Genomic DNA, 23,208 nt, shown 5'->3' with positions numbered 1-23,208 from the left:
TTCACATCCATCAATACAAAGCAATCTGTAATTTAGGGTAAAGCAGCCCTCCTCTCAGTCTGAAGACATCAATGGCTTCCCGCAATATGTAACGGTTCAATGCCGACAGCTGAAAACCTCACAAGTAGTACAGTTTTAAATATGAAAAGCAGAAATAAGCTACAGCCAAACAATGAAGATGAAGATAGAAGTTTCACTTCTGACAACTTGGCTTGACTGCAATTATAACTTAAACCGTATCTCCAACCACATCAACACAGAAATTAAATGACATTCTGCATTCTAAAACAGCAGGAGTCTGTAGGGCAAAATCTAGCCCGAACACAGTGACTTGGAGTAGTCGAGTCCATGACCGAGGTCTGCTGCTAAAAACTTCTGCAATCTTCTGCACAGCAAAAACAGAGGGGTCTCCAGACACAAATGGAGTATGAGGACCTAAGAACACCAGTTATACTGGATGTGAAGTTAAGGAGCAACCGAAAAGCCACATACGCTTGGCATGCAGTAAGTCTGCTTACTTCCAAAGGGCTGGCTGGCTCTGGTTGGTTGCTTTTTGTTTGTTGGTTTGTTTTTACCCTCTTTCCCATAACAGTCGTAATGTCAGTGTGTGGAGAGCAGGAACATCCCACAGTAAACCTCAATGGACCACCAAGCATTATGGTCTTTTGTCAAGACCAAGAGCACAGCTTTGCACTGCACTCTTCACTGGGCAAGTCTCACATTCTTCCGGACATCCATCAGTAAAAGACACAGCCTCTCTCTGGGAGAAAAGGCACCAACTCACCCACGCGTTCAGCCATCCTACGCCTAAGAGTTCTCTTTTTAGGAACAAAATGGAGATGATTCCTATCAGGCTCGTCCTCATCCTCTGAATCACCGCCTTCTCTTCTCCGAGAATGCTGACAATCATTTGAAGCATCCAAGGGAAGATAATCAGCTCGGGTCCTGGCGAGGTGACGTCTCCTCCGAGCAGCCGCAATACAGCCTGCACTGGGGACACAGCCTGCACGCAAGGGAAACAACATCTAAGCCAAAGACTGAAAGCAGCACTCTATCACTCCGAGTGTCAATAACCACCACAGTTCAGGAACACTGCGCAATTCTGAACTGAAAACACAATGTCTGTCTTATAAGCTTACCAAGTTACTGAATATCAACAAATGGAAAGAGATCCTTAAAGAATAGCTCTTAACCTGGAAACAGACCTTTTCCTTTCAAATAAATCAACATCCTGCCGTTTTTCCAGCTCATTCAAAGATCAAGACTGCTACACCAATCGAGTTTACAAAGGAATCCAAACTTTACTAACAAAACAGTAGATAAAGCTAATGTTAACCTCAAAGTGAATTATGAATCACTAAACAATTTTGTTTGCTGCTTCTGCATTCCTTCCACTATCAGTGGTTATAATTTCTAATCTACCTCCTGAAACTAATACAGAATTATGACAAACACCTGCCATCAAAAATACCAAGCAACCATCACTACTCCTTCAAGACAGCCCTGGCTCAGCACAAACAACATGCTTAAAAACGCCCAGGAACCTGGCCTGGTGATAACTCCTTCCTCCTCTGGGATGCGTTGGATTCATTCTCAGAGTCTGTGCTGTTGTAGCCCTCACTCAGTGAAGAATAACTCCCTTCTTTTGTTTCTTGAGCACCCTCCGTGTTGCAGTCTCAGGCTTCAGCTGAGGTCTTTCTGCTGTAAGAGAAAAAAAGGAAGACTCATTATTCATTATTAAGACTCAGTTTCAGCAGCTGGAAACTGATGCACAGTGTACCTGGTTACCAGCAGCTATTTGGACTACAAGGAAGCAATGGCTCGTCACAAATCTACCTCCACCTGACCTTACCAAAACATGCCACACCTTCGTGCTTTTCAATAAAGGCACTTACAAGCCACATCTTGTCATGCAATTGAGCACCTGCGTCAGTGCTGAACAAATACGTCCTTCTGACAGACCACCTTCATACGTACAGAAGCTGCATAAGAGCTCCCAGACGCCATCTGAGCCGTACCCCGGTAGGTCACAGCTCGGCTTTGTAAACCGCACGTTGGAAGGAGCTGTTGTTTGTTTGGGTTTAGCACAGTAACGGTGAGGGACTGCTTATTGCATTGTCACGGAACGAAATGCTGCTGTGTTTTAACTTAGCAAGTGCTGACTGTGGCTTTCGTCAACTCCTCTCTCTGCAAACAGCGGGATTTCCTTCTTCTGAGTCCTAAATGTCACTTCACCGAAGGGTGCTTTTTGGATTTTAAGAAATTCCTCATCGCCCGGATGGACAGAACGCCTCTGAGTGACACAGTGACAAAGACGGCAGCATACAGCCATATAACGCGCGCCGAAGCGCTGCGCGGACGTTGCCGTCGCTCTGCATCGAACGGCGGAAATACATGAGGGGCAGCCTGGTTTAGAAGGAGGAGATCGCTGAGCCGGCGGTCCGAGAACCGGCAGCTCGCCCGCACGCGTAGCGCTTAGGAGCAACAGTTGCTGGTTTGGAGTCGTCGGGCGCATGCTCGCTGTGACCTGGAGGACTAATGACAATAGAGAGCGGCGGATGAGCTGCACAGAGCGGTTACGAAGCCCCTTCCGCATTCCTACGCGCACGCGTTGTGCCGCCTGCAGGACTGAGCAGCGGACAGCGGCAGTTCCGCGCATTGGCCACGAGGTGGCGGCAGAGACCGCGGAAAGAACCTCGACGGGATCGATGCGGCCCGCGGCGCAATCGCTGGCGGTCAGTGCTCTGTCGCGATGACGGGGGAAGAACACGGAATGAGAAGGGGGGGGCGGTGGGGGTGAAGACGAAGAAAACAGAGGGAAACTCCTCCAAACTCAGGAAAGCCGTGCTAAGAGCTTTACAAAAAGAAAATAATAATAATAATAAAAAACAAAAGATAAAAAAATTACTTTTTGCCAGCATCTGCTGCACTGTTTTTAAATATCCACATGCCAAAATGTAACTGCCCAGTACATTTAACGACAACAAAATTAAAGCACGTTGGCAGAAAGCAGAGCGCCATATTGGTGTTCACTCAGCCTCTGTCTTCTTCGTGCTTTAATGTATTTCACAGCTACCTAATGTAAATCACAGCTACCTCTGGAAGACAGCCCGAGAGCTGTGCAGGTCCATCAGGCTCAGCTGCAGCTTTTCATCTGCCCTTCTCTGGCCCTCCTGCAGCTGGAGAGAGAGCACAGGAGGGCACGTGGGATGCAGACCCTCCCCAGTCAGCCGCAGCAGTCGCTCCTGCCAGCACTCCCTTTCCCCCACGTCTTTCCCATTGGACAGTCTGGAGCCCTGTGTGGCAGAGGAGGAGAGAGCTGCAGGCAGAAGGAAAACGGGCTGCTGGGATTCCTCCATCCCACTGCCAGGTGTCTCCTCTGGCATTCTGGGGGTGGGAAGGGAGTTGTGGGAGCACCCGTGGGGCTCTGGGCAGGAGGGAAGGAAGCAAAGATGCAGCTGCAGGCAGCGGGCTCTGGGCTGGAGCAGTGCAGCCAGGCACAAACAGTGACAACGTACACACACAGATAAACACCCAGCACAGAATCTGGCACTCTACGGTCCTCCCAGAGCTTGTTACTGCTTTTTAGGCTGCTCTACAGGTATTCTGTCCTTTCCCCTTCATTCCCCTGTGTCTTGCCCCCTTCCTTCACCCCGTGCCTTCCCCATTCCTTTTCCAGGCTTTCCCTTTCCTTTCCCCGCTTCCTTCCCCACGCCTTCCCCCTGCAACAGCCCCATGTTCTGCTGCTGTTCTCAGCTGACAATCCTTACACCACACTTTTCAAACACATCGGATCAGACTGCATACTGGCACTGATTTTAAAACAACAACAACAACAAATACATACAGTATTATGTGTGGATAACAAACTCCTACCTGCTTGAAGACCAATAGCAGCTCCTCATCCTGAAGTAACTCCTGCACACGGCCAGGTCTCCCGTGCAGGGATTTGGCATCTGCAGTGGCTTCGCAACATTGGATTTGAGTCTTTGACTTCCACCTCAATCTGCTCGACAGCAAACTGCCAGAAAGGAGGAAGAAGGAACGTGCCAGCAGTGGATGCGATCGGCAGAGCCAGCAGGGCATCCCCTGCTTCAAAGGGCACTCTGCCTTTCATCCCCACCGTGGGGCAGCCACTCTCCTGCTTTGCCTCTCCCCAGGGCCTGCAGGGTTTGTTCCATTGCATGCTGTACCCGCATGGCCAGCACGTGCTACGGAGCCCAAGTGGAACACCTGTTGCAGAACAAGTCTTCGCAAGAACAAGACCTACAACCCACATGAGCTCCCTCTACGAAACAAAACACTTGTGGCTACAGCCACAACTACAAGCTGTCTCAAAACTGTCAGGATACTTTGTTCCATCCCAGGATCGTTCTTCACTTGCAGGCCTTTAGGTCACCATAGCAGTCAAGATTAATATTTAGGCTACATCCCAGCCACTCAGGCCTCCCGCTGCCATTCGCTTCTATGCTTGAGGGCCCCAGAAAAATGCCCTGGGCCTTCACAAGTGAAGCAATGCAACCTGACAGGACGGCTCTCTTGCGGAGCGGCAGTGCTTCAGGATTTGATATTCACAAAGGAACTGCAACACCTGAGCAACACAGAGGAAGGTAGCAGGAATAAAAGGGCAAAGCAAGGCAAAACCTCGGGGAAAGAAAGGGAAAGGTGAGAGGAAAATGTCACACAGCCTGCAAGGTGCCCTAAAGAGCCATAACAAAGTCTGGCAGCACTGCCAGGCTGTGCAATGGGAAAGATTTGTATATTTACACGGTCCTTACCTGTTCAGGACACCAGTCACCTAAGTTGGGTTCGGGGAAATTATGGGACATGCAGCTTTCCAATCCTCAGCAGCATATGGACAAGCAAGGAGAAGGACAAAAAGGATGGCAGAGCACCAGAAAACACAGACAGTGCATGTCCATGCAGACTCCCAAACCCACAGCTTCCCGGGTTGTTTCTACTTTTGTAGCATTTGCGTGCTGCAGATGAGGAAAACGCTCTGCTGTATGAGTCTTCTGCAAGAGACACCCAGAGGTAAATGGCAGCTAACCTGCAGACCGAGCAGTACTGCCTGGCGTTGGTCAGGGGGAGCTCCTCCTGCCGCTGCTGGATGCTGATGCTGACAGGGCTGCAGATGCTCTGCAGGGCCAGCTCGTAGCTGGGAGCCACGAATGGACACGGCGGGAGAGAGGACAGAGCTGGCGGGGACCAGCCGAGGCATCCAGGAGCATCCAAAAGCCCTCACTCAAAAGCATCACAAAGCCACAGCCATAGCACGGAAGCTGGGCATGATCATCAGCAGCATCCCGGATGCTGGAGATTCTTTGCTACCATACACTACGGGAGCACAGCTCTCGCTGCAGGCATCCCACAGCCAGACAAAATGGGAACAAACCCGCAGCTCTGCTGCACGCACAGCCCACAGCCATAGCCTTGCAACATGAGCTGCCTTGCTGTTGCTTGCATCCATCCCAATCCCTGGGAATGAAGACTCAGAAGGCAGTCAAGGCGTTGATCCAGCACCAGCGTGCTTTTATTCCTTAACAGCCAGGAGGGCCTTTTGGTGAGAGGTCTGGTGGACACATGGGACTCATCCTCTCTGGTGAAGGAGAGAGGGGCTCAGAGCTCGTGCTGCTGCCCGGTGCCTGGGACTGGAGCTCTGATTCTACGGCCCCCTCCACCAGGCTCGGCTCCTCCTGGCTGACGCTGACCTGCTCCTGCATGGAGCTGCTGCTGTCGGGGCACTCGGGCTGTGCTTGGGCTGGGCTGCACTGCAATGGTGCCCCATCACAGTCCAGCTCGGTGACTGTTGTTTCTGGCAGGCTCAGGTCAGCGTCTTCTGCACCGCCGGGAGAGATGAGGGCTTCCACTTGGATGGTCACTTTCATTCCCTCACTGATGTTATATGGCAGGCTGTCATCCGAGCTGCAGTGATTCATGCTTCCTAGCAGCTCTCCATACATGGAAGCACACAGCGAACCATCGCTATACGCTCTGGCTCTTCTGCGTGGACGAGGGCTCGGTTCACCTAGGAAGGAGTAGATACACAGGCAAACAGTTAGTGGCAAACTTGCACAAGCTGAATGATGAGAGTGGTTCTTGAGATTTGCTTCTGCAGTGGCAGCAGGACAAAGCCAAGAGGACAATAGCAACAGTAGGAGCACTGTCTCGAAAGGAACTGTTGCGCTTTTGTTGTTTGTCTTTCTTTTAAATGTGTGCCTGCTGATACAGAGGCAACACGGAGGCACAAAGGTACTCTTCCTTCCATCGTAAGTGTCAGAAGGAATCATTCTGAGACATACTGCAGTGGTGCCCATCTCCCGTCTCTTTCCAAAACTACTCGGGGAAAGGCACGAGAGGGGTGTGCTCCGGCAGGTCCACATCTTGACTTCACCAGAGACACCAGATTTGGGAAAGAAAGACAGGGCTGAACCGAAGATGGTAGGCACGGGCTTGAACGCTAGCAGGAGGAACAAGCCCATTGCAAGCATGAATTCGATGGCGCTGACAAGCAGGGTTTTGACAGCTGGATGTGCACCCTTACCTGCCAGGACCACCACCTCTGTTTCCGAGGGCTCCCTGGCATCGCGCTGCAGTTGGTGTTTGGCCACAGAGGATGGTTTTCTGGGCTTGAAACAGGAACACCAACTGCATGCTGGGGATTCCTTCACCCTGCTGGGTGGACTTGGTCTGGAGGGAGAAAAGAGGGAGCGGTGTGAGTCGTGCATGGTGCAGGGTGAGGGAAGAGCTGCCCCGAGCTCTTGCCCACACTTGCTTGTTCCTAGCACTGCCTGGTTCCTGCTGAAACACAACTTTGAAGCTCGCTCTGATTCACACAGTTGAGGTTCCATTCCTAGAGCTCAGCCCTGGAGTCTTGCTGGCTACATTCCCCTCAGCCATGCCAACCCAGATGCAGAGCATGCCTCTTAGTTGAACCTCAGAGTCCAAAGGGAGGGGACATTCAGTACACCACCACACGCACCATTGCACTCCGCTTGCAATAGTGGAGAAAAACCCACAAAAGCCCACCCAAGCAAGTCTGATAGGAAGCTGCTGGAAAAGAAAGTCCTCTTTACCTTTCAGATGGAAAGTCAATGATTGTGTGGAATTTCCCCCATGCAGCTGCGGGGCCTTCTTCCACGTCCATGTCCCTGTTCTCTGTCACAGCGGCAGAGCTGCTGTGGCCTCCCCTCTGTGCCTGTGCCTCCTCCAGGGTGAGCAGCTTGGTGGCAGGAGAAGACACCTGCACAGACTTGGGCCTTGATGGAGAATTGCGCCCTGGAAGGGAAGACCACAGCTAAGAGGGAGGATCAGAAAGCAGCAGCACAGCCATCACAGTTCTGGAGGAAGTGCTGCACATCTCTCAGCCTTGCTTATCCGAACCACTGGAAAAAGAGGAGGTCAAAACCCTTCCATCAAGCTTCACCTGCACGCAAAACATCACCATGACAGGGACGGTTTTCTCATGCTCAACTTTGGGCTTGGACATCCTCAGCATCCAGCCACAGAGGATGCCATATTCTCATCTAAGCCCACAAGTCTGCTGGCCCCCTGATACCAAAGCGTAGATCAACAATATTGGAGAAGGCCTGCATTTGATCAAGGTGTCTCATCAAGACAAAGCTCATGCAGGAAGACGCTCACCTGCTCCATCTCCGACGCCTGATGTGGAGCTGGAGCAGAAGAGGACGTCGGTGTGGTTGATCAGGAATTCCACCACATCCGACTGCCTCTGCAGTTCCTCGCAGGCAGCTCTTCCGCTGGCGCAGGCAGCCTCGTTCTGCTGGGATCTGTAGAAAAGGCAGATTGGAGAAGTCATTGACCCGAGATCGTTTCCCCACGTTTGGGCATTTGGGCAGCCAAAGGCTGTCCAGTTGGGCTCTGGAGACTTCCGCAGTGGGCAAGCACTGATGCCACTGAAGAAATTCTCCTGGATGATCAAGGACACACCAGCCCCATCTGACAAAACCAAGAGAGCACAAATTGTCCTCCTCTAGAAACTGTGCCCGTGGGGAGAACAGATCTAAGCCTTGTGCTGAGACGGAAAAAGAAGTTTACCTGAAGAGATTGGGAGCCCACACAATCGCTAAGTTCTTAGCAGGCATGTTTGTGACGGAGCAGCTCCCAGCGAGACAAGCCAAGTGTCTCATCAGGTACTCCAGCGTCCTGGAAAGCAAGAGCCAAACCTTCAGCACCACTGAGCACGCCGGGCTCACATTCACCAAACAAACCTCATTGTTCTTGCTACTAGCAAGTAGATCAAGCTTTCCCAAGTGCCACGCTGCAGCAGCAAGCCCCAGCACAGCACAGCTGCAGACATCAGCTGCACCAGCCGTGCCCCCGTGCCCAGGAGCTGACCCAATCCATTCACCCCACGCAGCCATCCACCACTTCAACACACACAGGCATCACGTTGCCAGCGTGACACAAACCCTGCCATCGCATCATCGCCCTCTGAAATGCAGCAGGGCGGAGCTCCCCAGACTGAGGGCAGCAGTTTTCTGACCTGTAGTGAGGCGCCGGCAGCTGCTGGATGACCTCCTGCATTCTGACCAACCGCTCCTCATCTGTACCGGCACAAACAGCATCCTGGAAGAAAGCAGAAAGGGATTGAGACACACGTCATGCGAGTCAAGCGTATGGGGCTAACAGAAAAAGGGCCTCAAAGCTGCAGAGGGCACTGCTGTTCCCATCTCCCACATTTCCAATGGCAGGATGCACACACCAGGTGTTACGGTGCACGCGGTGTGCAGGAAGCAGGAGCTGCTTGTTGTACACAGACACCCACTGGATGTCCATCAAAACCCCAACTTCAACAGAAAAAAGACCAAAAAAAGGTGCGCAGGCGTGTGTGTGGATGGGAAAGGCCACGAAGAGGGACATGAAGGCCATTGCCTTGTGCTTACCGAGAACTTGCCATGCAGCTGCTCGGGCAGCAGAGGGCTCGGGAGCTCCCTGAAGTACATCTTGCACAGGGAGCTCACGCTGTGAATGTCCCGGACGGTGAGCTCCGGAATCTGCTCCGACTCAAAGTCATGGCTGGAGAGAAGGACACAAAAACAGAGGGCTTGGAGAAAGAGGAAAACAACTCCAAAGCAAGACAACATACAGTCCAGAAGCACTCTTACCGCAGCTTCTGGATCTTGGACGCCACGCCGGACAGGCGGTAGATCCCCTGCACCACGCCGTGCTGCTCAATGAACTCAGCGCAGCTCTGCATGACCTGGGGGACTACAGAACAAGGGCCAGCGCTTAGCTGAGCTCCTGATTCAAGTCCTGCTTCAGCCGCTGCCCCTGTCACATGCCATCCACTAAGCCCAGCCGCGCTACTGCTTGCCTCCTCCGTAGAGGAGAAAAAAGGCTGTCGCAGACGGCGCAGACAGGCAGGAGAAAGGGACAAATCTGGACACAGACGTGTTCTTGGCTTTCAAGAAATGCCAGGACCTGCCAAGCAGCCTGCAGAAAGTAATTCTGGAGAAGCCAGAGACACTGCCACAAGTCCCATCACAGCTCCCACCGCAATGGAGGCGTGAGACCTCATGTCCAGAAGAGCTAGGAAACTGACGCACTACACTCTCTTGGGCCAAAAGGCTTCCTTGGTTTTCAGGCTAGCGTGGGATTGGCTTACACCTTTGGCTTTAAGCAAATACAAGTGTGCCGGCCTCCTATGAGCATTAGCCTCAGCTTCCCTTTCAGCCATAACTCCCACCTCACGCTTCTCCACCGCTATCAACCTGCCCCTTGCTAGACATGATCTCCCTTTCTTTCATCTTTACATGCCCAACAGAGAGAGGAAGCTCTTAGGAATGGGCTGTTCCTTACCATCACGGCCAGAGTGGAGAAGATGCTCTCCCAGGTCACAGCCAAACACCCCTCCCTTCTCCTTCTCCAGCTCCATCTCCCGCTGCTTCGGTTCCTCTGGGCGGGCCTTCACGAAGGAACGAAGGAAGCTGAGGAGCTTGCCACGCTTCTTTGGCACTGCACAACAAAAGGAAGAAACCAGTTCATTTCAGGTTGGGCTCAGTGGGACCAGGCCGAGCATCACACATTCGACAGAGCACGTAAAAGCGGGAAGAACATTGCCAACAAGTACCTACAACAACAGATTTTCCCCGTCCCTGGAGGAGTCCAAGGCCAGGTTGGATGGGGCCCTGGGCAGCCTGGTCTAGTCTGGCATTCAAAGTGGAGGTTGGCAGCCCTGCCTGAGGCACGGGGGTTGGAGCTTGATGATCCTTGAGGTCCCTTCCATCCCAAGCCATTCTACAAGGATCCTATCGTTTGCCCAAGCCCTCATTCTCACTGCCTACAAAACAGCAGCCCTACGCCCCGTGGGATGCAGGAAGGATCATCAACACAGAGGAGAACGTGGGATGGATAAAGGAGGTATTCAACACAGAACACACCCAGAAAAAGACTCCATTTGATTTCCCCGCGCCATCACATGTAACATCCGTACCTGGCTTTGGCGCTGAATTGATGAGGGCCTCAGGAATTTTTCCGTTGATGAGCTCCACGCACTCACCAGGGAAAAATCCAACCTGGAACAAGATCAAGAAGAGAGATGGAATACTGAATGCAGCATTTCTCAGGCCTCAACTGTTCAACCAAGAAAGAATGGCCTGCAGAAAAGTAACCCTCATTCAACATTTGCAGCCAGAAGACCTACAAAAGCAACTGACGGAGCATAAGATGGCTGTTCTCCGTGCTTGTACAAAGGACAGAGATGCTCAACTCCTGACTGCCTATTGAGCACAAGAGGCTCTTGCTTCTAAGTCACATTAGGAGACAGTTTCCCACCCAAGCCCAGAGCCAAAGGGAAAGTCCTCTGACAGCGACACAGGGAAGCTGTTGACGTCCAGAAGCCACCCTGTGGAGGCCGAGCAGCTCAAAGCTGACGTTCCTCACTTGACTGCAGTTGCGCCCACGAGTCTGAAGCTCGTGCCTACCTGAAAGCCATGCTTGCCTCTCCACCAGGGGCTCTGCTCCTTTGCTGGCATATCAAGAACGCACACCAGGTCTCCCACCTGCAAGACATTGCAACATCAATCCCAGCGTCAGCACAGCTGGAAGGAAAGCACAGCTGAAATGGCACCCTTCTTCTGCACTGCCAAAGAGTGCACAGCTTGAGAGCAATTGCACCGGGGCAGCTCTTCAGGCATTTCCCGTGGGAAAGCTGAACGTGGAGGTACAAGAGTCACTGCCTTACACACCAGACAGAATACAGTGCAAGCATGCCATATGAAACCATCTTTTAGACATGGCTGAACTCCTCCCTGCATCCAACCCAGTGCAAGTCCTATCTGGACCTGCATCTTCTGGGCTTCGTCTCACAAGGCATTCTGAAGGTGTCTGAGAATATTCCTGATGCATTCACACGGTATACTCTTCTGGCCGTGACAACAAGGAACGCCTTCTTTATCTGCTTACCTCCAAGGAGAGCTCATCCGCTGCCTGGGCAATGTATCTCTTAATAACATGGCCAGCAGCAATAGCTGGAATATTAAGAGATGACTCCTCACGGACCAGCAGAGGCTCCCCCTGGTTCTCAGGCTGAAACAGAGAGCACAGACCATGGTGAGGAGCTGAGGACAAACAAGGAGGATTTCAGGGTGCCATCTCGATGCCACTAGCAAGGCAATGAAGCTTTTAAGGCAGCTCTTCAGGGACACCGAGAGAGCCGGAAGGATGCTCTCTCTCTTGAAAAGCAGGAGAGCACACCGGTGGCTCACACTGCTGGCTCAAGGCAGGGAACAGAGACCAAGCAGAGCTTCACACTGTACCTCCGTCAACGCCCGGTCAGGCCCACGGCTGATCTCGCTGCTCGCGATGCCCATCACAGCAGGCGCGACAAGCTGCAACAGAAAAGAAACACATTTCCTGTGCTCACACAGCACTGGATCAAGAGACTTCTTCAGAACTACTTCTAGAAACAACAACTGTGTGCAGTCTATTCAAACGGGACAGCCGTTGCAATACGCAGCACTGGACCAAGTCACTGTCCCTCTGCTAGCAGATGGGGACTCTGGCACAAAGCAGCAGATGCATTTGCCCGCAGCACGCTGAGAGCGCAGTAGCAGGCCAGTGTCACTGCTGGGGCTGGAGTTGCTCCCCAGCCCCCGGCTCCCAGCAGCAGCCTCACCACCAGCGCCTGCTGCAGCCTTGCCCACGCATTTCCTCTGCCTGCATGCCCGCTGTGCTCCCTACAGCTGTCGGGCACACTCACACAGCCAAAGCATGCACGCTTCTGCCCCTGGCTCATGTTGTACAGCTCTGCACAAACTGCGGCTAGGGCTCTTTGCCTAAGGGATTGCCTTCCTTCACACTAGCTGCTCCCAGCACTACAGGCAGCATCCTGCTGAGGGTTGAGCTGGAGAGGAAGTGGAAAAAACCCACACGTGATCAGAGCTGCATTTCAGCTGGACGAGGCTGTGTTACTACACACGGTGTGACTAAACATGGGCTGCTGAACCATGTGGCAATACAAAACATGGCACGTACCTGGCAAGAGATCAGAACAAGGGAGAAGAAGATCCTCGAACCCGCAGCCGTTCCTTGTCACTTTGCTCTGATCTTCCGCGAGCAAAAGCTGCACCAAGGGAGCAGGCGGAGGGTGGGCAGGGGAGGGAGAAAGAGCAGGTCAGTGAGCTTGTACAATTGAGCAAAGGGAAGAACCAGGGAAGAACCGTGGCACAAATGCCACCTTGATGGATGGCTTTGGAATGGATGGCCTGGGGGAAAACGGCCTCTGACAGTCCAGGCTAAGCAATATGATCCTAGGAGCTCTGCCAGCCAGCACTTCTCATGCCCTCGCACCCCACCCGTCTATCCCACACCGTCTCAGCTTACCTACAAGACGCTGCGCAAGACGGGATGAAGACAAAGGGACTCAATCAGTGCACAAGTGCAACAAGCCACGTACTCACGCCGAGCTCAAGCGCTCCAATGAAGGGACGCAGCACGCGCTGCTCCTCCCCTCATTCTAGCCGCTTATGACATCACTAAGGGCCACCCGGCTGCTCCACCATGGATGGACAAGGTGGGGAGGCAAGACCACGTCACAAGACCACAGGATTCCAAAAGGGCACCCCAGCATTCGAGAAATCAGTGCGTGGTTGGAATTCTATCTCAGCCAAATCCTGGAGAAGCTGGCATGGGCTTGTCGGGACCAAAGTGCAGGACCCGGCGCTTGGTCCTCTTGAGCCTCTTGCTGGGCCTATGGCAAATCCACACTAGGGTCCTTCTTTGCACCCAAGGGCGGCTTAGAGCAGCCATCTCTTGCACCTGGATGGAAATAAAGGAAGAGAAACACAGCACTACTACTAGACTGCTTCACCAGTTTCTTTCCCGAGTGCATTTTTGCCTTTTGGCTTCCATGACGACCTCATTTCCTCCTCCTTTTCTTTGGGGGGAAGCTGCCCCCAGTGCCTGAGCTTCACAAGATAGCGTGAAACACGACACTAAGACAAACGCTTGCCCTGGGTGCAGGGTGGCTGTGCTTTGCCAGGCATATAAAGGAGGGTAGGGCTAGGAAACGCCACGTGGCAGCCCCAAGCCTTGGGGGTCTTGCCAAGTCTGCATTCAGTCACTGTGGCCACAGCTGCTGCCTCACTGCCAGAACGTATCCGAGGATACAGATGGACGCAGGCACTCCTGCTCCTTCTGCAGAGCCCTCCTCTGCACAGCCCGTTAGCTGCTGATCACTGCTACGCCAACCGGGCTCCCCTTTACAGCAGCCCTGGGATAAACACGCCTGTACTCTTCCGTGCAGCAGCGAGCTCCAGGGATGAAGCAGCACAGAGGAAACCAACAGAATCTACTGCTGCTGAATCCACCAGCTCCTTCTGTCCACCAAGAGTAATACCAAAGCACAGAACACAAGTGGGATAAGCGCGTCTCGCACACGGGCAAAGGAATCAAAACAGCTCCTTCGAGAAGAGCTCGTAGGGTAAACCCAGCCTCAGAGACACAAATGCATCTGGTTCCAGTAAATATTACGGCACCTTGGTGATGAAACGCTGTTCTGCTGCTTGGAGAGCACGAAGCATGCTGTGTTGACAGGCACAGCAGCGCGATGCCCAAGCTGAGCACGCAAACCTCCCCAGCACCCCTGGCCAATGCTGCCAGGGAAATGCACGACCTGCAGCCCCACACGGCTCGCTGCACGGACACTGGGGGGCTGTCTTAGTCTCAGGTGGGATCCATTTTTCTTCAGTGTCTGCTATGATGCTACGACAGTGAGAACACTCTCGTGTTTATAGTTTCTGAGAAGCAGACCTGGACAGAGCCAAGGCCGTTCTCAGCAAAGCTCTCAAGAAGGAGCTGGGAGGAAACCAAATGAGGACAGCTGATGTCAACGGGCCAAAGGGATATTCCATACCATATGACATCAGGTGGAAGGGGGTTTGGACGGGGTGGGAGCTCATCTCACTCTCTTCCTCTGCTTGCCCATTGCTTGGGAGGTGCTGAGCCACTGCTTCTACATCACTTCTTACATACTTTCATATATATGTGTGTGTGTGTGTGTGTGTGCATCCATTACTTCTGTCCTTTTCTCTACCTTTGGAAAGAGATTTCTCTCAACATATGAGTTCCACCTTCTTTTTTTTTCCCCCATAATTCTCTCCCCCATCCCACCGGGAAGGGTTCAGTAAGCAAAGGACTGTGTGGTGCTGAGCCACCCACCGGCTTAAACCACAACAGGGCCGTGGGGCAATGGCAGCAGACATGACGTGCACTGTGGTCAGCAGGAAATGAAAACCATCTGGAGGTACGCAAGCCCACTCTTTCATTTTCCAGAAAACAACCTATGGTGTCAATGAAACATGCCCCTCACTATGAACATTTGCAAGGATGCTTTGAATGACAGAGGGCATTGGACCCCATGAACGTCACCCTGCTGACACAATGGCATGGCAAACACAGCAGCAACTCCTGGCACCGATACCTCCGGGTACAACAAGCACGGGGCATTGGGTTGCTTTGGATGCAGTTTGAGCGCAGATCTGAGGTCTTCATGGAAAGCGCCTTGCAGAGCGCATCATGTCCTGCACCAGGCAGCACGCTGCGCATCCCTCATCTCTCCAAACTTTCGGGTTTGAAGCTGCACGCTGCTTCTTGGCACTTTGTCCCCCAGAACTCCAGAGCACTTCCAGCTCTTCCCTGGCAATTCACGGCTTGCACAGTGCCAAACGCAACCAGGAAAAAAAGGCAAGAAAGAAGCAAAGGCCATGGCTATGCACAGAAGTGGACAGGAAGGGTTCAACAGGAGAACGAAACCTACACAAGTCAACTCAACAGATTCCAAGGAATTCATTGACATATGACACAATTTGCAACGCCAGAAGCACTGCCACGCAAACAGCACTGTATTGGGAAAGCAGCACATCCAAATCAGCCCCCTTGCCCTGCTCTACCCGCTCAGCCCAACGCAGAAATCAAACACACAAACTCTCTTGCTTTGGCTCACGACAGCCATCAAGCTCATGCTTTAGTGACACGGAGAACTCCATCTCCACCTACTCCGTGTCTCGCTAACCACTAGCTCGGCTGGGAGGTGTCGCTCAGCCTGACACCACAAGCAGAAAAGAAGCGCACATAAGCAGATGCTCTTATCCACACGTGCAAATCTGGGGGCGAGTAGTAAAAGGCTCACTGGGCCACGGGCAAAGCAGGGAGCAGACGATAGGCAGGAAACAGGAAGGAGTTCAAGACCAGCTCTCCTACACCAAAGACAGGGAGAGCTGAGTCAGCACCACGGGAGGACTTACGACACAGCTTAACAGCTTGCAGAGACCTGAGGTTGCCAAAAGAGGCTGCCAGGGTAACTCTCACCAGTCTTTTGCAGGGCTGTTACAGATGCTTCTGATGCTGACTTCCACTGCCCTGTGTCATTGGTAGAAAGCCCAGGTGACAAATGCTCAATTGGTCTGGGTAACGCTTCTATGCTTCCATGGTTATCACTGAAACAAAAGGAAAAAAAAAAAAACATGAAACCCTATGACATTTGCCTCTCTACTGCTGCTGTCAGCGTGACATCTAAGATGAGCATTACGCGTCCCTGCACCCGACTGAAGATTCATCCAAGTCTGTGTTCCACACAGCTCCACCTCAGTGCCAAAAAGAAACACGTACAGAGATGTTTAGATGATTCTATGTGCAGATACAAGTGCAGGTGCATGTGCATTCTCTACAGCAAGACATAGCAATTTCTCAAGCAGTACGACGGAAGGTCAGTGGAAAGGAAATATAGGATGAACTCTTTTCATATAAAAAATCCTTGTTAAACCTCTCCCCAGCAAAAAGGAAGCCTGCTGGGCATTGTTAGCAGCAGTTCCCAGAACATCTTGCGCCACAACATGCAGCACGCTCCTTTTTTGCACAGGTCCCTCGTTTCTCTAAGCAGCGTCAAATACCCTCCACTTCAAATACACCCATCAGATCATGAACAGAGCTCAGAAGGGGTTAGGAGTAGAGCGACACACAGCTCCGCTTCGCGCTGAGGGCAGTTTTGGCCCTCCGAGCTTGCCGTAGCCACCCTGCGCTCTGGCGCCGGCGGACCGGAAGTACTCGTAGTCACTATGGCGGCCGCCTGCGGGGGGTTTGAGCTGCGAGGCTGTGGGGAACGGTGCCTTTTGAGAACGGTGTTTTTCTGAGCGTTTTGTCTTCACCGGGTGGTTTTCTTCCTCGATGTGTCCAATGAACGGCGATAGAGAGCCCACAGAATTCCAGCCTCCCCCGAAGCCCGTCATTATTGACAAGCAGAAGCAGAGAGAGGAGAGGAGGTAGAAGGGGTAGGCCGCGGTGGGGGCCGCCCTCAGATTCCTCAGGGCTCTGAGGCATTGGTACTCGAAAAGTGCGTGTCGGAAGGTGACAGAGACACGGGCCCTGCCTCTGCCTTTGCCTCACATCTCGAGGTCAGCTGGGAGCTGAGTGCACGTATTTTGTGAAATGGAATTCCTCTTGTGCTACGTATTTTTCATGTCTCCAAAACCCACCTGCACTGCTTTAAGTGGCACAGTGTTTACAGTGGCGGTGCTGCCTCTGAGAGGAGAGTGACGATGTGATACTGTGCACACTGGGGGTATTGGTCAACAGTTGGCTGCACGTACCCAGCAGTGTGCCCAGGTGGCCAAGAATGCCAGCAGCATCCTGGCCTGTGTCAGAAATAGTGCAGTCAGAAGGACTGGTGAAGCGATCTGCCGGCTGTTCTCAGCACTGGTGAAACTGCACGTCCAGTACTGTGCTCAGTTTTGGGCCCCTCACTACAAGAGAGGCACTGGGGCCCTGGATCGCGTCCAGAGAAGGGCAACAGAGTGGTGAAGGATCTGGGGCACAATATTACGGGAGTGTCTGAAGGAGCAGGGATTGTTCAGTCTGGAGGAGATTCAAAGGAAACCTCATTTCTCTGCACCACTACCTGAAAGGAGGTTGTGGCTGGGTGGGAGTCAGCTTCTCCTCCCAAGGAGCAGCAGGAGGACAAGAGGTGATGGCCTTCAGTTGTGCCAGGGGAGGTTCAGGTTGGATACTAGGAAAAATGTCCTCTCGGAATGCCCAGGCAGGTGGTGGAATTGTTGTCCCTGGAGGTGTTCAAGCCATTCCCTGGCTCTGAGGCCAAGTCTCCATGCTGTCTGAAACACAGTGACCCCATGCAAATAATCTGTTGGTAGTGGCCCTCTGGCCAGTACTGTGTCAGGAAGCGTGCCTTCAACTTAGCTGCCAGACAGTTGAACTCCAGAGCATAAGGAGATTTCTATGGCACGGTATAATTCATCGGAGCAGAAAAGAGTTTTAAGAGTCCCCTTAAGCTTTGCCAACACAAGATAACCACTTGAATGTGGTGTCTCCTGTAGGCTCTCTGCAGCTGTTTGTAAGAAACAGTAGGAAAAAAATTACTATATTTTACTATCAAGTGATGAAAAAAGAGTTTTTTTCATCTGTGTCTCATTTAGACCATGAAGAAATTCCTGTAAACAAGGCAGGAGTTTAATTTTTTAGTGGGAACGTAGGCGATAATTTAGTTAACTTTCTGACTGATACCGGGATTATATCAGGATGGTGAGCAGTCACCTGGGGTTTCTGCAGGGCTCCATTTCAGAGCCAGATGGAGGACTCCATCAGGGAAGGGTCAGGGTGGAAAAGCTTCTGCACCAGAGGTTGACCATGCACAAAATATGCCAGAGTCCAAGGAGCCTTTGGACACCACTCTCAGACATAGTGTGGCTGGTTTTATGTGGAGGCAGGGGTTGGTTTTATGTGGAGGCAGGGGTTGAACTCCTGTGATCCTTGTGAGTCTCTTCCAAGTGGCCATTCTACAATGGCCGGGAAGGCTGTTAAACAGCTTTTGGTTGTGTTAGTTATCAATTTTGTCAGCTTTCAAGTTTTGTATGCAAATAAAAGACAGTGAAATTTCAGCAGTTCTTGTCTGAATGTTAAACTGTCCATTCCTGAAAACAAACATTCCCTTTTCTGACCAGTGTTACAGTGTGTTCAGCCCTGCTTCTGCCTTCCCTTCTAAATCACAACTAACAGAAGGGGTTTGCAGTTATTGTGTTGTCACTTCCAAATAACTGTTTCTTCTGCCTTTGCCAAGTAGACAGGGGCCAATTGTGAAAATGCTTCACTCAGAAGGTTCAGAAGGGGGCTATGGCAGGGAAGCAGATGTACAGAAGCCCAGCTGGACAATCTGAGTGTAAGTGCTGCTTAGCTGTCCTGTAAAGGCACTTTTGAAATGACATCTGATAAAGCACCAATAGTAACCTGACAACAGAGCAGTAATACCAACGTTTTGAAACCAGCTTGCAAGAATGAAGCCAGATTAGCTGTTACTCCAGTCAGATTGTGTGAATGGGTGCAAGGTTCACCACAAAGTGGCACAGTAGGTTCTCAAAGATACTCAACTGGGATGGGGCTTCTGAGCTCCAGTAAAAATCGCCTTCCCCTGCTTACCAGTCATGACAAGTGACGTCTGCAGCCACTGGAAGAAGCCTCTACAGAGGTAAAGTGGGACAGGAACTATTCCAATTTCATAGCAGCACGAGACTAATTTCTTCGGGAGCAACTTTCCACATGAATAAGGAAGCAGAGGAGACAAAAGCAAGCACGGAGATCACATGCTTCAGCTGATTACCCATCAGTTGTATTTTCTTTGCACTCAGGAAAGTAGAAGTGCACAATTACTTACAACAGAACTCCTAAATCCTGCAGATAATGAAGCGCCAGCAGTGCCACAGTTTTTTTCCATGCTTCACATAACATTCCTGTCGTGTTCAAGACTTGAAAGCGTTAAAAGTCTCATTAACACAAAGACATCTTTACTTTTCAAAAGAATGGTTTTGCTTTTATTTTAAAAGTCATTGTTGTCTATAACACTGATGAATGCAATTTACAATTAAAATAGTTTACAAAAATACATATTCTGTAATAAAAAACAACAGAAAAACCATAGGGAATAAGAGCCTCCAAGAGTTAAATGGAAGACCCATACATAACATTTTAGAGAAGCAGGCAATAGCAAACTTAGCAGAATTTGTGACGCACTGCTGTTTCTACAATAAAACATCCTTTTTATTCTGCAGCAGTAATATTTACTGCACATATACGAAGTTACACAACATTAGAAATCCAACATGGGTACGGTGAAATGAGGTTTAATGGGTCTTAGAGGGAATCAAAAGGTAAATGTCCTTAGAGAGCCAATTACTAGAAGGCAACTGGAGTTGTTGTTCTGCTCGTCTGATAAATGAGGGTGGGTGACAACTCCAAGTCTGTGCACAAAGTCCAGTCTGTATCTCAAGTACAAAGCTCCACTACAAATCATACTCTGGAGAAGAGTAAGCGTAGTTAAGACGTTCTCCTGTGCAACTTCTTACCTTCCTGAACTGCCATTTACCATCAGTAGATCTTCACAGATCAAACTTCTCACTGCACACAGAATTCCTGCTTCTGTGTCGGGATCAAAAAGCTAAGAAGAACTCACTGTGAGTTTGGTAGAGCTATCTCATTAAGTGGACAATAAGTTAGAGTTCAGTGACTCCTGAGTCAGAGTGATTTGGTGTGGTACTGAAAACAGCTTGTGAAGTTGTCTGCTCACCAGCAGTGGTAACGTTACAGGCACTTACTGCAGTCATCATCCTTCCCAAAAGAACAAAGCAATGAAGCTTCGTCATATATTTCAGAACACCTGCACTTCACACTGATGATTGTGATTCTATCTAGGAGTAGATGGCATCAGAAGACATTTGGAAAAAAAAAAAAAATATTTCACAGTAAAACAACTGCAGGCAGTCCACTCATTAAACGTTACCACTTTTTTAGAGTGAGCATCAGGCTTGTTTCAGTAAAAGAACTGCTGCTTCAAAGAAATCCTTATTTCCTGATCACAGATTTAAGATGTTCCCGTTTGCACTCTTCAATGAGCTCTTCAGCAATACGCAGAGCCTTGACTTTCACCAACAGGAGAACAACTTCTTCAGTTTCATCACTATTACAAAAACAAGTTCACATAGCAACACATTCACACCTGACTTCAAAATCAATAAAGCTAAAACGTGCCTTGAGCTACACTGACCACTAACTGCACCCAACATCTAGAGCCTCAAACTAGCCTGAACTAGTACTGCAAAAGCGATCTATTTTACATTATGGATTGCATCTTTAGTTGTACGTAGATGTTGGAAGTACATCACTGAAAGTGTTAAATGCATGAGGCTTGAGGAATTTAAGAATCATAGAATCATTAAGGTTGGAAAAAAACACAAAGATCATCTAGTCCAACTGTCAACCCATCACCACCATGCCCGTTGAACCACGTCCCTAAAAGAAATACTAACATAAAGAATAGGAGCAAGTGCTGCATCCCAAAGAACATGTTGTTTGTTACCTGTGGTTATTCCTGTGAAGCATACGTGCTCACTGAACCAAATGCTGGCAGAAGTTCACTGACTCGGGGAGAGTTGACCCACTTCCAAGATTTTGGAACCACCTTTCTGGGAGGCATGCAACCACCTGTTCACCCAGAGTATTCTGAAAGAAAAAATAGAAAGAAAAAAAAAAAGGCTTTCAATAACAATAAGTCACACCACTTCTGACAGACTTCTCCTTTTGGCTAGTTCAGTTATTATTGGCAGTGTTTACTCTTCAAAAAACAAAACCGTCATTTTAAGCAGTTATTCCTAAAGCCTGGGAACCAATGCTTGCTTTGAAATTCTTTTATACACCAAGGTCATTAAAAAACAAAGAAACAAACAAAAAAACAACTTCAAATGTTAAATAATTACACTTCAGACTACATCTGTCTCCATGGAAATAAGACCTTTCACCTCTTTACGCTTCTCTATGTTTTCTGGCCCTGGTGGTGTGTTGAAGAGGTTCAGAAGAAGGCAACGATTCGGCAGCTTGCTCAGTCCCACACCACGGACTGTGTCTTCCTGTACAGTCCCATCCCAAAGGAGAACCTTGGAGAGCAGCTGCAGTAATGAAGAAACATAACATGCATATTTGATGGCTGAGGGTGCGTTAGAACCTTCCTTTTTAAACTCAAAAGATACCATGTCCATCCAATCTCAGTACTCAAAAAACAGGATTTATTCTCTCCAAGCTTACTGCCAATTAGTCACTAAAAAATTACAGATGATAAATAATATTTTGAAGTAGATTAATTTTACATGTGCCTATGAGCTGTACCCTCATACATAAACACATCACCCCCCAAGGAAATAAAGAGCATGTTACCCTTCCAATTGGTTAACAATTTGCTAACATACGCTACATAAGATTAAACGTCACCAGCCTCACAACGCAGGTAAGGTTGATAGCCTTGATCCATAGCAGCAAAAAGATTCTTTTGTACTTGACCTCAGTATTATTCGTTAGCAAGAGTTGTCTTCAGTTACCTGTTATCACTGTAAAAATGACTATTTAAAAAGACTTAAGCCCAGCGTAAGAACATGGCTGGTCTCCCCCTCAACACAGAATGGTTAATGTCAAGGTAACTGTTAACCTCAAGGTAGTTCACCCACACAGACACAGTACGTGATCTTAGCAGTCACCAGTCAGAAAGCAGTCGCAAAGCCCACGACTACTGCATACTTCTCTGGAGTGTTTGGCAGGACACTTCCTTTTGACTCCATGAGCTGCTAGGAAAGTTAGACTGTATGATGGCACAAACATCAAAACCTCATCAACTGTACTTCCTCATTAAAATAGTTCCTGTCCTGCTTCTCGCCCAGCCCTTTGTGAGTACTCTCCCATACAATTTCTGGGCATGGTTTAGAGGACATTCCCGATAGGCAGCCTGCAGATGATCACCTGCTTTGAAAGACAGCACCAATAGGGGCTGCACAACGGCAGTCTCAAACACAGATAAGTCACACTAATAAGCTGCTGAACAGATCCAAAGAGTTTAATGCATTACCTGCAGTACTACTTACTCTGGGGTAAACGGATTCATGACTTCACTCCAGGAAAAAAAAGAGTGGCAAACTATCAGAAGATACCCAACACAAACACATTTTCAACTGTTCTGCACATCACCACTTCTAAAGAGAATCCTGACAATGAGGATGGAAAACAAACTGAAAGGAGAAAACTTCAATCTGCAGGGAAAGACCACTGGTCTCGCTTTTAGAAACATGTATTTGACTGTGTATTGCCTGACTTAAATGTCCAATCTCAGAGGGTGATACCAGAATCTTATGTCTGTTTCGTGTCTGCCAGGTATCAGCACTAAGCTCCCTCTTGTCTCCTCTGCATCTGTCCATGACAAAGCCTTACACAACAGCTTGCCCCAGGAGTGAATATGGCAGTCCTCAACATTCCCAAATTCCCTGATTTTTCTACAGGAATGTGCAACATGGCAGCAGGAAGCCTATGCAGAGCTGTCACCACGGCCTTGTTAGCACACACAGCAGGGGAACTGGGATGTTAATGTGTTTTCCTGCATCTAAACCTCATCTTCAGTACGAATCCAAACACACTCATAGAGGAAACAGATCTAAGAGGGAACTGAATCACAGGCATTCAGACATTCCTAACTCAGCACTTTAGACTGAATAAAGCAATACTAATACGCTTACACGCACATGCAGGGATTCCATTCTACAAGAGCAACACGGGCACTGTATGCACATACTGAGGAAACAGACCTATCCACAGAGTGCCAATGACTGATCTCATGGAAGGTTAGCAGGAACAGATGATGAAATTAAAGTC

General features: G+C 50.0%; 1 pseudogene; it reads right to left on the bottom strand.

The window, feature by feature from the left end:
* Nucleotides 1-23,208, bottom strand: part of LOC112530760 — an 851,315-nt pseudogene that overhangs the window by 749,660 nt on the left and 78,447 nt on the right.

Source organism: Gallus gallus, chromosome Z, assembly GCF_016699485.2.
Source record: "Gallus gallus isolate bGalGal1 chromosome Z, bGalGal1.mat.broiler.GRCg7b, whole genome shotgun sequence".
In the NCBI taxonomy this organism is placed as follows: Eukaryota; Metazoa; Chordata; class Aves; order Galliformes; family Phasianidae; genus Gallus; species Gallus gallus.
The sequence above is the reverse complement of the archived record's forward strand: the minus strand, read 5'-3'. Positions and strand labels throughout refer to the sequence as shown.